At 35.1% G+C, this 17,194-nt stretch overlaps 1 protein-coding gene and 1 pseudogene across 6 annotated transcripts in view; one reads left to right on the top strand and one right to left on the bottom strand.

Annotated features, from left to right (window-relative positions):
* TCF12 (transcription factor 12) overlaps positions 1-17,194 on the bottom strand; it is a 393,556-nt gene that overhangs the window by 335,826 nt on the left and 40,536 nt on the right. The gene's annotated exons all lie outside the window — the stretch shown is intronic.
* On the top strand, positions 7,999-8,517 carry LOC131835413 (proteasome maturation protein-like; annotated as a pseudogene).

Genomic DNA, 17,194 nt, shown 5'->3' with positions numbered 1-17,194 from the left:
TGAAAGAGGTCCTCTAAGCAAAGAAAGAGCCTAAAAGTAACATACACCAGAAGGAAACAGAGACAATATACAGTAACAGTCACCTTACAAGCAATACAATGGCACTAAATTTGCTATCTTTCAATAGTTACCGTGAATATAAATGGGTTAAATGCCCAATCAAAAGACACAGGATATCAGAATGGATAAAAAAAAAAAAACAAGACCCATCAATATGCTGACTGCAAGACAGTATTTTAGACCCAAAGACACTTCCAGATTTAAAGTGAGGGGGAAAAAATTTACCTTGCCAATGGACATCAGAAGAAAGCTGGGGTGGCAATCCTTACATCCAACAAATTAGGTTTTAACCAAAGAGTTGAGGAAGGACACTATATCATACTTATAGAGTCTGTCCAACAAGAACATCTAACAATTTTAAATATCTATGCCCCTGACATGGGAGCAGCAAATTATATAAGCCAATTAATAACAAAATCATAGAAACACATCGACAACAACACAATAATGGGAGGAGACTTTAACAACCCCCTCACTGAAATGGACAGATCATCTAAACAGAAGATCAACAACAAAATAAAGGCTTTAAATGACACACTGGACCAGATGGACATCACAGATATATTCAGAAAATTCCATCCCAAAGCATGAGAATATACATTCTTCTCTAGTGCACATGGAACACACTCCACAATACATCAATCCCGGGTCACAGTCAGGTCTCAAGCTGTACCAAAAGACTGGGATCATTCCCTGCATATTTTCAGACCACAATGCTTTGAAACTAGAACTCAACCACAAGAGAGAAATTGGAAAGAACTCATATACATGGAGGCTAAAGAGCATCCTACTAAAGAATGAATGGGTCAACTAGGAAATTAAAGAAGAATTTTTAAAAATTCATGGAAACAAATGAAAATGAAAATCCAACTGTTCAATATCTTTGGGATGCAGCAAAGGTGACCAAAGAAGAAAGTATATAGCAATGCAAAACTTTCTCAAGAAACAAGAAAGGTCTCAAATATACAACTTAACCCTATACCTAAAGGAGCTGGAGAAAGGACAGCAAAGAAAGCCTAAACTCAGCAGAAGAAGAGAAATAATAAAAATCAGAGCAGAAATCAATGAAATAAAAACCAAAAGAGGAGTAGAACAGATCACTGAAACTAGGAGCTCTTTCTCTGAAAGAATTAGTAAGATTGACAAACCCCTGGTCAGGCTTATCAAAAAGAAAAGAGAAAGGACCCAGATTAATAAAATCATGAATGAATGAGGAGAGACCACAACCAACACCAAAGAAATATAAACAGTTATGAGAACATACTATGAGCACTGTATGCCAACAAATTAGGTATTTAGATAATTAGATAAATCTGGAAGAAAAGGATACATTCCTAGAGACATACAAACTACCAAAACCGAACCAGGAAGAAACAGAAAACCTGAACAGACCCAAAACCAGTAAGGAAATTGAAACAGTAATCAAAAATCTCCCAACAAACAATAGCCCAGGGCCACATGGCTTCCCAGGGGAATTTTACCAAACATTTAAAGAATTAATGCCTATTCTCCTGAAACTGTTCCAAAAAATAGAAATGGAAGGAAAACTTCCAAACTCATTTTAAGAGGCCAACATTATCTTCATCCCAAAACCAGACAAAGACCCCACCAGAAGGAGAATTATCAATATCTCTGTTGAACATGGACACAAAAATTCTCACCAAAATACAAGCTAATAGAATCCAACAGTACATTAATAGGATCATTCACCACAACCAAGTGGGATTTATTCTTGGTCTCCGAGGTTGGCTCAACACCTGCAAATCAAGCAATGTGATATAATACTTTAATAAAAGAAAGAACAAGAACCATATGAGACAACAGATGCAGAAAAAGCATTTGACAAAGTACAGTATCCTTTCTTGATCAAAACTCTTCACAGTGTAGGGATAGAAGAGTACATACCTCAATATCATCAAAGCCATCTATGAAAAACCCACAGCAACTATAATTCTCAATGGGGAAAAACTAAGAGCTTTCCCCCTAAGGTCAGGAAAATGGCAGGGATATCCACTATCACCACTACTATTCAATAGTACTGGAAGTCCTAGCCTCAGCAATCAGACAACAAAAAGAAATAAAAGGCATCCTAATCAGCAAAGAAGAAGTCAAACTCTCACTCTTTGCAGATGATATACTTTATGTGAAAAACTCAAAAGACTCCACTCCAAAACTGCTACAACTCATACAGAAATTCAGTAAAGTATCAGGATATGAAATCAATGCACAGGAACCAACTGCCTTTCTACACACCAACAAGACAGAAGAAAGAGAAATTAAGGAGTCGATCCCATTTACAATTACACCCAAAACCATAACCATACCTAGGAATAAATCTAACCAAACAGGCAAAGAATCTGTACTCAAAAAACTGTATCATACTCATGAAAGAAACTGAGGAAGACATAAAGAAGGAAAAAGTTTCGTGCTAGTGGATTAGAAGAACAAATATTGTGAAAATGTCTATGCTACCTATAGCAATCTACACATTTAATGCAATCCCTATCAAAACACCATCAACTTTTTTCAAGGAAATGGAACAGATAATCCTAAAATTTATATGGAAACAAAAATGACCCCAAGTAGCCAGAGGAATGTTGAAAAAGAAAACCAAAGCTGGCAGCATCACAATTCCAGACCTCAAGCTCTATTACAAGTTGTAATCGTCAAGTCAGGGTGGACAGTATGATACTGGCACCAAAACAGACCCACTGACCAATGGAAAAGAATAGAGAGCCCAGAAATGGACCCTCAATTCTATGGTCAACCAATTTGTCAAAGCAGGAAAGAATGTCAACGGAAAAAAAGACAGTCTCTTCAACAAATGGTGTTGAGAAAACTGGACAGCCACATGCAGAAGAATGAAACTGGACCATTTCCTTATACCACACTCAACAACAGACTCAAAATGGATGAAAGTCCTCAATGTGAGATAGGAATCCATCAAAATCCTTGAGGAGAACACAGGCAGCAACCTCTTCAACCTCAGCCACAGCAACTTCTCCCTAGAAACATCCCCAAAGGCAAAACTATTGGGACTTCATCAAGATCAAAAGCTTTTGCACAGCAAAGGAAAGTCAATAAAACCAAAAGCAACTGACAGAATGGAGGAAGATATTTGCAAATCACATACCAGATAAAGGGCTAGTATCCAAAATCTATAAAGAACTTATCAAACTCAACATCCAAAGAACAAATAATGCAATCAAGAAATGGGTAGAGGACATGAACAGACATTTCTGCAAAGAAGACATCCAGATGGCCAACAGACACATGAAAAAATGCTCCACATCACTCAGCATCAGGAAAATACAAATCAAAACCACAATGAGATACCACCTCACACCAGTCAGAACAAGTCAGGAAACGACAGATGCTGGCGAGGATGCGAAGAAAGGGGACCCCTCCTACACTGTTGGTGGGAATACAAGCTGGTGCAGCCACTCTGGAAAACAGTATGGAGAGTTCTCAGAAAGTTGAAAATAGAGCTAACCTACAATCCAGCAATCGCGCTACTGGATATTTACCCTAAAGATACAAATGTAGTGATCTGAAGGGGCACGTGCACCTGAAAGTTTATAGTAGCAATGTTCACAATAGCCAAACTACAGAAAAGCCTAGATGTCCATCAACAGATGAATGGATAAAGAAGATGTGGAATTGTATATACAATGGAATACTATCCAGCCATCAAAAGAAATGAAATCTTGCCATGTGCAACGACGTGGATGGAACTAGAAGGTATTATGCTAAGCAAAATAAGTCAGAGAGGGTCAATTATCATATGATCTCACTGATTTGAGGAATTTGAGAAATAAGACAGAGGATCATAGGGGAAGGGAGGGAAAAATGAAACAAGACAAAACCAAAGAGGGAGACAAACCATAAGACAGGCTCAATCTCAGGAAACAAACTGAGGGCTACTGGAGGGGAAGGGGAGTGAAAGGGATGGGGTGACTGGGCGATGGACACTGGGGAGAGTATGTGCTATGGTGAGTGCTGTCAATTGTGTAAGACTGATGAATCACAGATCTGTACCCCTGAAACAAATAATACATTACATGTTAATAACATTCTAAAAGAAAGAACAAAAAAGGCAAATGCTAATGTAGTCTTGTGAGATACAACCAAAGTCCCTTCTCTCTTTTTTTTTCCTCTTTTGTTATACCAATTTACATTCTCACCAGCAATGCACAAGAATGGGTCACAGACATTTTAGTGATGGGGAAAAAAACTTTGTTAGTCACTACACACAGGTAACTCATTTCTTTTATAACAACTTCATATAATTTACATACCACACAATTTACATATTTAATGCATGTAAATCAGTAGTTAATATATTCATAGTTGTGCAACCATCAAATAACCACTATCAAATTTTAGAACATTTCATCATACAGCACCTCTGAGAAATCCATATCTGTTCACAGTCCCTACCCTTTTCTCCCCTCTAATCTACTGCTCATTACCTACCCTGCCCCAGACCTTGGTAACCACTCATCTACTTTCTATCTTTACAGATTTGCCTATTCTGGACATTTCGTATAATGGAATCATATAATAATGTGAACTTTTGTGACTGCTTTCTTTCAATTAGCATGTTTTCAAAGTTCATTTATGTTGTAGCATGTATTAGTACTCTATTTTTATTTTTTTTAATCACCAAATAATACTCCATTTTATGGATATACAACACTGACAGGGTGATCACAAGACAGACCTCTGGCTTATTTTTTGGCTATTATAAATAATGCTGCTATAAACAGTCATGTACACGTTTTTTAGTAGAATGTTCTCAACTCTTATGGGTATACTTAGGAGTGAAAATGCTAAGTCATATGGTAACTCTGATTAACCTTTTGAGGACCAGCCACGCTGTTTTCCAAAGCAGTTTGCACCATTTTACATTGCCACCAACAACATAATTCATCTCTTCACTTGATTTTTATTATTACAAATTGCCACATCACCTTCTATCCCAGCTCTAGTAACAAACACAAACAAAATAACTCTGAATATGATGATATATAATCAGGGCACTGTTGAGTTCAGATTAGTTAACTTTCCTTGTGGCATCACTGATCTAAATATTAATCAGCAATGCATACACACAGGAGTGCAGGATAAAATGGTTGTGAATTAATGCGTAAAGTTTGTATTTACACAGCACATAACAGTTTCTATTCAAAGTACATATGTGTTTTGATATATTCCACAGATTATATATATTTATATATATATGTATATGTATATATATATATATATATATTCCCCAAAACATTTCTCTTCACACACACATATAAAATGCATACCTTATGCAAACCACAGTTAAGGAGGATAATTTTACTTAATTAGTTAACTAATTTTGGTCTTTCCAATCACCTGACCTTTGCTCTCACAGGCCTGACGAATCCAATAACCCTGAAAGAGAGAATATGACTTGCTACCAAAGGAATATAATAAGACAGAGTTACTGAATATTCAGTTTCCTGTAATCAAAAACAGGATTCATATGTTGTAATCCAGCTGTCTTGGGAAGGAATTGTTTATATTCCTCTTAAAGCCTATCTTGGTAGGGAAGACCATAAAGGTTGAAGGTAGGCCCAAAATGGGAAGAAAGGGGTGGGAATTCCCACCTCAATCTCAGGGATTTGTGAGAAGCAGAAGGGACCAAGCAAAGGGGTCAGATGTATGTCCTAAAGTGCCTCAGATAATAATAAACACTTCTCTTACCTTGCCCTGTTGCTCTGGAAGAAGTCACTTCTTGAGCTGTCCTGAACCAAACTGGGGTACAATCATATAAAAATACTAGTATGCACTGCTGTCAACAAAGTATAAAAATACCTTTCTTCACAGCTAATGGATTATTTGGTTATACTTTAAAATTTCTACCAATCTCAGGTGAAAACTATCATCTTGATGTAAATTTTAACTTGGACTTCTCTTATTATAAGTGAAAGTGAGTACCTTTTCAAATAAGGAAAAATTTTATACCTTTTGTGAAAACTGTCCATTTCTTTTGCTTATTGCATCTCTTTCGATTTGGTCTTTTCTCTTTACCCTTTATTTTTAAAGGTTTGTCATAGAGGAGGCATATTAGTCCTTTATCTGTGATAGATAATGCAAATATTTTCTTATAGATTTGTATCTACTGACTTTGTTATTAGTGGGTGTCTTTGCTTTTGCTATACAAAAGCCTTACTTTATATTTTTATAGAATCAAATTTATCAGCCTTTCCTGTTGTTGCATCTAGATTTTGAGTCACAGAGAAAACCTTTCTTTATACCCAAATTACAGAAGAATTCATCTATCTCTTCTGTTCATATTTGTAGTCTCATTCTTTACATTGAGATCTCTGATCCATTTGCAGTTTATTTTTCTATATGATATGAGGTATGAATTTAATTTTATCTTTTTTCCAAATGGTTAACCATTTCTTAAAAAGCTCATTTTACCATAGTGTTCTGAGATGCCAGATTTATCATGTGCCAAATTTCCATATATTCTTGTGTCTCTATCTCATTTTTCCTATTCTATAACCCTGTTTTGTCTGTATTATATTAAACAAAAATCTAACTTACAAATGAGACAGACCAGTCGTAGTTTAAGATTCCTCCCACGGTATATCTAACTCTTAAAAAGAAACTTACACCACATCTATACTCAAGTCACCATGAAGTGGACATGCTAATACTAACTGGTCTAATCACATAAAATTGACAATGATTACTTACACTAGTTGTGTAAGCAAGCTAAAGCATGTTAGGATGTGCTGATTTACAAATATTATCTTAAAAGTTATGTCCATCAATTAATAACCATGGAGAAAGACAGTGACTTTGTATGAAGGGCAAAATTACTTAATTAAACATATTTCAACTGCTTTCTTTAAATAGAAACATTTTATAGCCCCTCCACACCTTTCAATACAAACTTTACCATAATATTCACATATTTACTATTAGATTTAATAAGTCACGTAGAGAGAAATACTGTAACAGTATTTACACTTCTATATTTCTAAAAAATGAATCATACTGATTAATTTAATGCACTTTACTTTCTCACTTGCTACCATGAACTGCCACTGTTCTTAGCCAAACCTATTCCCTCCACCTGTGCATTTGATCTATCCTCCTCTCAGCTCAAGCAATTCTTCCTCTCCCTCCAGTAACATCAGTTCTTTTTCTCTCTACTAACTCACTTCCATGATCCTATAAATATGCTATACTAACTCTCAAAAGAGATAAAAAAAGATTAAAAACTACTTCTGACCCACTTACCTCTCCCCATCATCACACAACTACACAACAGGACATTTTCTACCTTTCCCACAAGAGCAAGATTCTGGGATAAAAAGCCTGTATTTGCTGACTCTATTTCTTTCCTTCCACTCTCCTAAACTTCTTCTCACTAGATTCCTGTTCCTTCCAATCTACCACTACTGCTCCTTTCGAAGTCACCAATGACCTCCACATAATTAAATCAAGTGGTCAGTTCGTCATCTTCAACTTAATTGTCTTATCGGCACCACTTAATACCCTTATTAGCAGCTCCTCTTCCTTAAAACGCTCTCTTCATATGCCTTCCATGATACCATACTTGCCTTGTTTTCCTACTTTATTTCTGGACAGGTCTTCTTAAGTCTGTCCTGCTCAATCACCTCAACCTGTAAATGCTGAAGCACATATACAGTCTTTCCACCTCTTTTTCATGGATATTCACTCCAATCCCATCACTTTAAATTCCATATTTTCAGATGATCCCAAGAGTATAACCTCCAGCTCACTTCTCTAGAACATCCCAGACCAGAATATTGAATTACTACTAATACCACCAACTGAATGTCTAATAGGTATTTAGCATGCCTGAAAGTGGATTCCCAATCCTTTTTCTAAAAAAATGAACTGGGCTATTCACAGAACAAGCTGAACATGAATGTCAGAGAACTTAGATCTCAGTTAAAGGACAGTGTTCCAATTATTGAACTTTCAACCAGTGGACCTTTTGAAAGCCATGATCATCTTCAAAAGGTTTTCCTTGTATGAAAACGAACTTTCACCCAATCATCTTCTTGAATTATCAGAAAATAATTTCCAGCTCAACCAAGCTAAAATAAATTTTTCCACACTGAGAACACCCATGGTCTATTTGCTCCACTAAAATTTCAAATGAAGTTCAAGGTTGTGTAGCAGGTTTAGCTTCTATTTCTTCCAAGATCAAACCTTTCATTGGATATTCTGAAGAGTAATGATGGGACTACTGGATTTGAAGATATTCTTGACCTGTCACAAAATAAACTAATGGAAGAACCATACTTGATGGTGAAATATAAGCTCGGTTTTCTGTATAATCTGTTGTACTAGCCTTGAAAATAGAAGGTTTGCATCTTGTCTCTAGTCATCTTTTCACTAAAATCTGATGTACACAACATTAAAAGTACTGACACATGAGAATTTTTGCCTACACAGTATCTGTGGTCATTTGAAATTATTTGGGGTCTTTGCTTAATGACCATGTGAAGATTGAAAGCACTGAAGGGAGATGATTTTAAAACATCCAATTATATAAAACAACAGCCTTCTATGTCTTTAAAAAAATTATTGTTAATGACTATTTCAAAACTGTCTACAGGTTCCAATTAAACCTATTATCTGGGTATTCCATAAATTTAATTTTGAATAACCACTACCAGTATTTGAGTCTCCAACTTTCATAGAAGCATATTTCAGAATAAACATCTATAATTGATTTCAATAGCAACACTTCAAATTAAGTACAAAATAAGAGATTTATATTTTATACCTTGTTTCAGTAGAGCCCATTAATATTCACAAGAATAATACTGGGCTTTATTAATGCTATTTTAGAACTGTAGCTATTATTTGACTCCTTCAGGTTGAAAAGTATAAGTTTAAAGATTTTGATTTTGGTCTTTTGCGGGGGGGGATCCTTGTCTTTAAAGTAAAAAATTAAAGCAACCAGCATATGTTGATTTAAAAAAAAAAAGGACCAGGGCACTTGGGTGGCTCAGTGGGTTAAAGCCTCTGCCTTCAGCTTAGGTCATCATCCCAGGATCCAGGGATGGAGCCCTGCATTGGGCTCTCTGCTCAGCGGGGAGCCTGCTTCCCCCTCTTTCTCTGCCTGCTTCTCAGCCTACTTGAGATCTCTGTCAAATAAATAAACTCAAAAAAACAAAAAACAAAAAAACCCTACTCCTTTAGTTTCTCCATTCTCAACTAGAGTAACTATTCTTTCTGTTTTATCAGTTCTACCTACCTTCAGTGTATATTTCAAATTTAACCAATGTTCTTAGCCTCATAAGAGGTCTCTTTTTTCTACCCTATTCTCTACAGTGCAACCAGGGTAATCCTCTTAAAATATTAAATGAGATGCCATTCCCTCCAATAGCTTCCCATTTCAGTCAGAGTGAAAGTCAAAGCCACACTGCTGCACTTGCAAATGGCTCCTATTTGTTTCAAATTGACTGAAAAGTAATCTGACTTTTGGTTCATGTTCTAAAAGTAATATTATGAATAGATCCAAAAGAAAATAATGGAAGCCAGCTTTTCAACTATTTCTAATTAAACACAAGACAAAGAAATGGAATCAAAATTATTATTTTTTAAATTTACTTTAAATTTAAAATTTATTTTAAGTTTATTCATTTATTTAAGTAAATAAAACTCATGATCCTGAGATCAAGAGTCACATGTTCTACCGACTGAGCCAGCCGGGTGCCCCAATAGGGATCAAAATTATATTCTCATTTAGTAACCACTGAGAAGCTCAAAAAATTTATATATTTTTAATCTAGCTACAAGAGAAACTCTTCCACTTAACTAGCATAATATGAAACAACACTTTTTTTTTTTTTAAAGCAATTCCACTATGGTTACTGTGTTCAAGTTCCTCAGATTAGGCTTATACTTGATCTCCTTCTCTCACTGCAGGGAGACGGAGCTGAAAAACCTGCAGTAGTGCCCCTCCCCACACCATCCAGGTAATAACCATCCTCTCTCTCTTTATGAACTTCTTTGAACCAGAACAAGTCCGAACCAGTTGGTTTCCTACTTCTTCCCCCATGAACTTGGTCTACTCCCTAATACAGAAAACTCAGCAAAAAGCCAAGAGTGCCACAGTGAGGAAAGAGGGACATCTGAGTCTTGGCAGACACAGCTCTATCTTCCTCACTCAGTGAACTAGACAGACTGACAAACATAGAAGAATGAATGGAAGCCAGAGTTTTAAAAAGGCTCATATAGTAGCCACGAGTTTCAGGAACTATACAAAACCCATCATTTTAGTAAACTATGTTTCATCCAGTACCAAAGAATATCCTTGACAAGTATTTAACTGAGCCATTCAATCTCTGCTCTCAATAACCAAAACGGATGATTTAAATATTCTTTATTTTCTTTTACATTTACAAAAAGGCTTCTTCACACCAGAAAAGACTAGAAGGTATTCAAAAGAATGCTCCTTGGTAAGGGCATATTAGAGTTTAATGAAGTAATCACTACCAATAATTATAAATCCAAATCAACTTAATCTATTTTATGCCAAAAATATGTGTTATTTACTAAGTACTTGATATACCTTTAATTCACAATTGGTTGAGTTCATATTAAAACACAATTAATATATATAAGTCATTTATTTTGCTATATTTTTTCAAATTTTGTTACTATATGAAAGAAAAAATATTTAATAAATTTCTTTTAATATCAAAGTCACTTGAAGAAGAAATCACAACAGTCTATATATCTCGTAGTCACATATCAAGTGACTGCAATCAACAATAACCAGAAGCAAACAGAGAAATAAGCTAGAAAAAAAAAAAAAAAGCTTAAATAAAGCTGATGCACTCTTCCCCACAAGGTGAAAATCATTCCCTGGCTTATTTTCATATACCAAAAGAGTCTCTTGATTTTAACAAGAGACTTTACAACTTACCTACATCATTAATCCTAGTCAGTTTTTAGCAGGTTAGATTATAGAACCAAAAAGACTACACAGCATAATAAAAGCCAAAAACTGCTCAGTCCTGCTAAAAACTGACAAGGTAAGAAATTACTATAGGTAATAAGGAAATAAAAAATAAAAATGCCACATATATACATGCACAGAAATCAGGAAAAGAGTCCCATAGAAACAAACAACACTACCAACCTTCATCATAATAAATATCCCTGTATTAGAGCAAAGTACAAGAAATATTCATGACTATAACCCTGACAAAGCTAAATATCCAGTAAGCTTTAAGAAAACAAAACTTATAATAGTTTATAAAGATTTTATTCAAAAATGACTAAAACAAAGTGTTGCTTCTTCAAGAAAATTCAACTGACTATAACTTATACTATCAGAAACAGTGACAAATGATATGTAAATCCTCAACTGTCAAATCACTTTCCCTATCAGCTAATTGCAAGAGTTTCTTTACTCTACTTGTATTAAGGGGAAAATAACTATCCTGTGAATTGGGAATATCCCTAAAGTTTGATCTGACCCAAAAGACCCAAGAACCCCCAAGGCCCTGGGCATTTCCCCTAAACCTGCTCAGTAAACAAAGGCAAAAAGCCTTATGTGAATTTTGAATTTAATTATGTACTTTAGATACTTCTTAAATGAATAATGACTTTTAAAAACAATGGATGAAGTTTAACATTTCTTGGTATAAAATGCATGCAAATATCCAATGGATTCTTTTTCAGATGGAATAATAAAATAATCTTAAAAACCTGATTCAGCAGCTAGATTTGCTCTTTCTCTTCATTTTTAGATTAGAAGGAGAAAATTTTTTTCAAGTTTCTTTAATACCAAAATTTTTCTCTTTTCAACTAGGCTAAAAAGCAGGAACTGTATTTTAAATTTGCAGATAGTAGTGCTTAAAACAGGGTTATCATTTCAATAGCTTCTAATAAATCAAAATGGCAAGACTTCTACCTGGTCCCTTGAACGGCTTTCCTATAGAAGTGACACATGCATCCCATTTCCAAAAAAGAATTAAGCCTTTGCCCTGCTCAGCAGGGAGTCTGCTTCTCCCTCCAACCCCCTCCCCTCTCATCCTCTCTCTCTCACCCCGTCAAGTAAATAAATAAAATCTTTAAAAAAGAAAAAAAAAAAAAAAAGAATTAAGCCCTCGTACTTTGAGTCATTCACTGTATGTGCTGTATTCCCTTCTCTCCTAAGCATCTAAAATGATACCAGTTACATATACCATTCTCTGGGAGGAGTGAGAAAAGTCATCCAAATAATTTCTGGGTTCATCAGTGAAAGATGAATAAGGATGGATGGGGAAAAAATTATACAAATTATTATCCATCCTGGGATCAAACGGCTCGGGTCATGGTCTCGGGTTCCTGGGATGGAGTCCCGCATCGGGCTCTCTGCTCAGCGGGGGACCTGCTTCCCTTCCCCTCTCTCTGCCTGCCTCTCTGCCTACTGTGATCTCTCTCTGTCAAATAAATTTTTAAAATCTTAAAAAAAAATAAAAAAAAAAACCAGCATCCTCAAGATAGCACACTATCTACAGTGACTACATATACAACCTACTAAAAGACTAGTCTAGGGGCACCTGGGTGGCTCAGTAGGTTAAAGCCTCTGCCTTTGGCTCAGGTCATGATCCCAGGGTCCTGGGATCGAGCCCCGCATCTGGCTTTCTGCTCAGCGGGGAGCCTGCTTCCTCCTCTCTTTCTCTCTCTCTCTCTCTGCCTGCCTCTGCCTACTTGTGATCTCTCTCTGTCAAATAAATAATATCTTTAAAAAAAAATTAAAAAATAAAAGACTAGCCTATTATTTGAATATGATTTCTTGATCAATATATTTCAATTTAAAACAATCAATAAACTAGTTTTTACTAAGTCCTAACCATGTGTCCGGTCTTTTCTTAAAAGGCACCAGAGTGGAGGACACAATTTCTACCAAAAAGAGCTTATTATTAAGACACTAGGTCTAGCACACAACACAAAAACACATAAAAAAGAAGATGCAAGAAAAGCCACAAGAGCAAAACCATGATGAAGGTGGAGATTCAGGGTGCAGAACAGAGAGAGAAAGTTGGTTAGGTAAAATAAGGATCCTGAGAACAGAAGGCAAATCATGGAGTTTGAAGATTTACTTGTGTTTTTTACTAGTTTTTAAACAAGACCAAACTCCGAACGGAGTAATTTTTGAAGATTTTTAAAAAGATTTTATTTATTTGTTTGACAGAGAGATCACAAGTAGGCAGAGCAGCAGGCAGAGAGAGAGGGGAAAGCAGGCTCCCTGTTGAGCCCAGGGCCTGATGTGGGGCTTGATCCCAGGATCCTGAGATCATGACCTGAGCAGAAGGCAGAGTCTTAACCCACTGAGTCACCCAGGCGCCCCAATTTTTAATGATTTTTATCTACTCTGCTTTTAAAACCAAAACGCATTAATATTAGAATGCATTATACTACACTGATTTTTCCAAAAATTAAGACAATCTTTGGCCAGCCAAAGTATCATACAGCACATGCTTGGGAACTTATGTTCTTGAAACAGCATACATGTGAAAAGAAAACCTCATATAAATATTTGTTTGGAGCTAAGATTAGCTTTGGGGGGGAAACTCAAAATATACTTGCTTTCAAGCTAAAGCTAAAAACTAAATGCTTATTTTCCTTGTGCTGGCCTACAGTTGCATGCTTACCGCTGACTGGATCCTTTCCTATCAACACAACCAGCACTTCAAAGACCCGACTGTTCTGCCAAGATTTCTGCCTTGAAAGAGCCTTTGTTGCTATGGCAATCTCATGTTCTCAAGGAACCAAGTTAGCAGCACCCTATGATACATACATGAACAAGGTTCAAACTTGGCCTGTTTCCTCCTCCAGGCACAGGGAATATCCTGTGTCACAATCATAACAATTTTTACTTGCTGTTATAAAGTTATCAACAATATCTGCCAATTCATGGAGAACCAGAGTTACTTCAAAATAAATAGCTGCATCTAAAGAAGAGGAGAGAAAATTGTAGGTGGGAATCTCCATTATAAAGCAGATGTACTAAAGTATGAAAGCCAATTAAATAAAACCCTGAGTCCAACTGAAATTTGATCAAAAATTTCTCCCTTTTCATATATCTCAAAACACTTTCCTAAAAAAAAGAAAAAACCTGAAAATAAAAATACAGCTCTGATCCCTTGGTTAAGAATGTCCCTTACCCTGACTGAAGATTTAGCATCTTATTTAAACAAAAAAATCTAAATTCTGCCTAGAATTAAAACTTTCCTTATATGAAGAAAGAGCAGAGGCTCTGAAAGTTAGAGGTTACAAAGTATACTCTGTCAAAATTTCAAAAAGAACATATTTGCTAATAAATGGCACATGTGACAAATCACAGCCAGAGTTCAAGTGTATGTTTCTAGATGTAAAATACTTCTGACCTAAAGAAATTATTTTTTTTCGTCTATACTCAACTTATACTGCCCCACATTCCCAAATCAAGTAAGCTGTGTTTTTATGCTCAAGTAGCTCTCATATTAACAGAATATACCGTAACAGTAAACTCTAAAAATCAAGCACTGAAAAAGCATGATGATGGCAAGGACCTGCGAAGATTCTGAAAATAACCTCAATTTTAAGAACTATATGTGTTCCTAGAAAATGAAAGTCAGAGTGAAGAGTATTCAAATGCTGAATTTATCTTTTGCATTTGATTTTCATTAAAGTATCAAAAAATAATTCTACAGGGAGTGAAAAACAGTGGCCTTGACACATTAATACAAATTAAATCTGCTTCAAAGAAACATTTACTTCAAGGATATTTTTTTCCAATATGCAGGCTATGAGCATTTAATTCCTCTATATAAACTTTTTCAAACAGACCAGACAGGCTCATGGAAAATTATTTGAATGCACACATATTAATTAATGCAGTCCATTTCCAGTTCATTAGGGGTTCCGAATTCCCATAAATCAAGTTGTTCATAATATCATTCCAAATATTTGATAGAATTCCAGAGCTGAAAGAGAAGTAAAGGTGTCTGAAAAGTTCCACATTTTCTATGAGAAAATAACCTGAGAAATCAAGTAACAACAATCTCCTTTTTCTTTGCAAACTGAGGTATAGGTAGGTTACATCATTAACTGGAAGAACGGTCTCCTCTGCGATACTGTGTTTTGGTTATGGATTTTACAAAGTTACAGTCTAGTTTCGCTCTTCATGAAAGTCAGTTCTTCCACATCATTAACTGGAAGAACTGTCTCCTCTGCGATACTGTGTTTTGGTTATGGATTTTACAAAGTTACAGTCTAGTTTCGCTCTTCATGTTTCTGGACTCTATCCTTCACATGGATAGAAATAACAATTGCCTCCAACGTCAATGAAATTACCCTCTTTCTTTAAAGGAAGATGTCTAAGGCGAGTTAAAGGTCAGTGATCTCAAAGACTAAAGGCTACCTAGAATAAAAACAGTTGTAACAGACCTTTTATTCAATACAGGAATCTGGAGTGGAGTTTAAGCCATAGTGTCAAGTACTTTGCAAAGCTGCATTAACAAAGACCAAACCCATCACACCTCAGATGTGCAAATCCAATCATTTTCACACCTTACAAAATAGTAAAGAGAAACTGGCAGCTAAAATCAACTAGGAGATCATGGTTTTCAAAGGTTTTTTCAGGGTGTTTTTTGTTGTTGTTGCTGTTGAATTTTTTTTTTTTTTTACTACTATCCATTGTTAAATACATTTTTTATCACCACCTAGTGTATATAATGTATATTTATATAACAAACTAAAATTATATAAAAACAATCCTGTAAGTACACATGATGCACTCTCATAGCTTCTGTTCTACTGCATTGATCATGATGTGTGAGATCCACTAAATTCTTTTCTCGACTCACTAAAGGGTAATGGCCTGCAGTTTGAAAATGATGGAAAGTATACCTTAACCATTACTAAGACAAAGCTTCAAGAAGAACAATTTACGGCATTCATTCCCCACATGCTAATGCTGCATGCATAATACTATGTATTTGACTATACTGTACTACTTATTATACTGTAATATCTTGAGACTACTCATACAAATGTAACTATAGAGTACTGTACTCTGGTGGTTTTTATTTTAATAATAAGGTTAGATACACAAGGGGAAAAAGACAGATGGGTTAACTCATTTATTCATTAAGTTTTTTCACACTATTTTTTCCTAACATGTCTACAAGAATACCAAAAAAAGGTTTATATTTGTATTAGAATTAGTAGTATAGTATACATAGTCTCTCTTCTTAGATATATGGAATAATATTAACCATATCCAATACATCTTTCTTATCCCTGAAGGAGTTAACAAAGAACAGGTACTTATTTACTGAACTAATGGTTTTATATCATCTTAAAAAATAGTTTAAATCTCAAAGAATTAGGATAAGGCACAATAAAACAGTTATGGGTTAGCTAAGTAATTTTGGATACAACTACCAAAATACCTCGAATATCGATTCAAATCTCTGGAAGCCTAAATTTTACTCTATGTATTTGTAAGATCTTTGAAATTACTTAAAAATAGAATTTTATTTTTTAAATGACTCAAACCAAATTCCAAAACCCAGTTATTATTAATTAACTCCCGATTTTAAAAATCCACGAGTAGCTAGTTAGTCTTAATTTAATCATTTCTTTTCTACAACAAGGGAATAGTCTGACTCAAATTCTTTTCCAGATAAATCAGAATACAAATAAATTACATACTGAAATCCATTTTCTAGCTTTACAACTCAGAGATAGTGATTTCACTGATAAAAGATATTATATTTTACAGCATCTATTTACTCTGATTATTCAGATTAGTTCTGTCATTTCAAAAAATTGAATGATGAGTTCACTATTTCAAAACCAAAATGAAATGAAACAGATGGCCTGTGAACTTCATCTAATTCAGTATTTGCCTGCACCATCACCAAAACGTGACCTTTTTATAAGCAATTTTATGAAGTGATAAACAACATACATAACCATTTCAATAATGTAGATATATGAATCCTGAATGTAAAATTTTTTTCTCAACAATAGAGTAGACTCAACACCCAAGTCAAAACAAGAAACTTAAAGATTGATTAAACTGTCTCCAATTCTTCAATTTACAATGGATTAGTCTCTT

Source organism: Mustela lutreola, chromosome 7, assembly GCF_030435805.1.
Source record: "Mustela lutreola isolate mMusLut2 chromosome 7, mMusLut2.pri, whole genome shotgun sequence".
Classification (NCBI taxonomy): domain Eukaryota; kingdom Metazoa; phylum Chordata; class Mammalia; order Carnivora; family Mustelidae; genus Mustela; species Mustela lutreola.
Note: the sequence above shows the minus strand (reverse complement) of the source record. Positions and strands in the feature narration are given on the sequence as shown.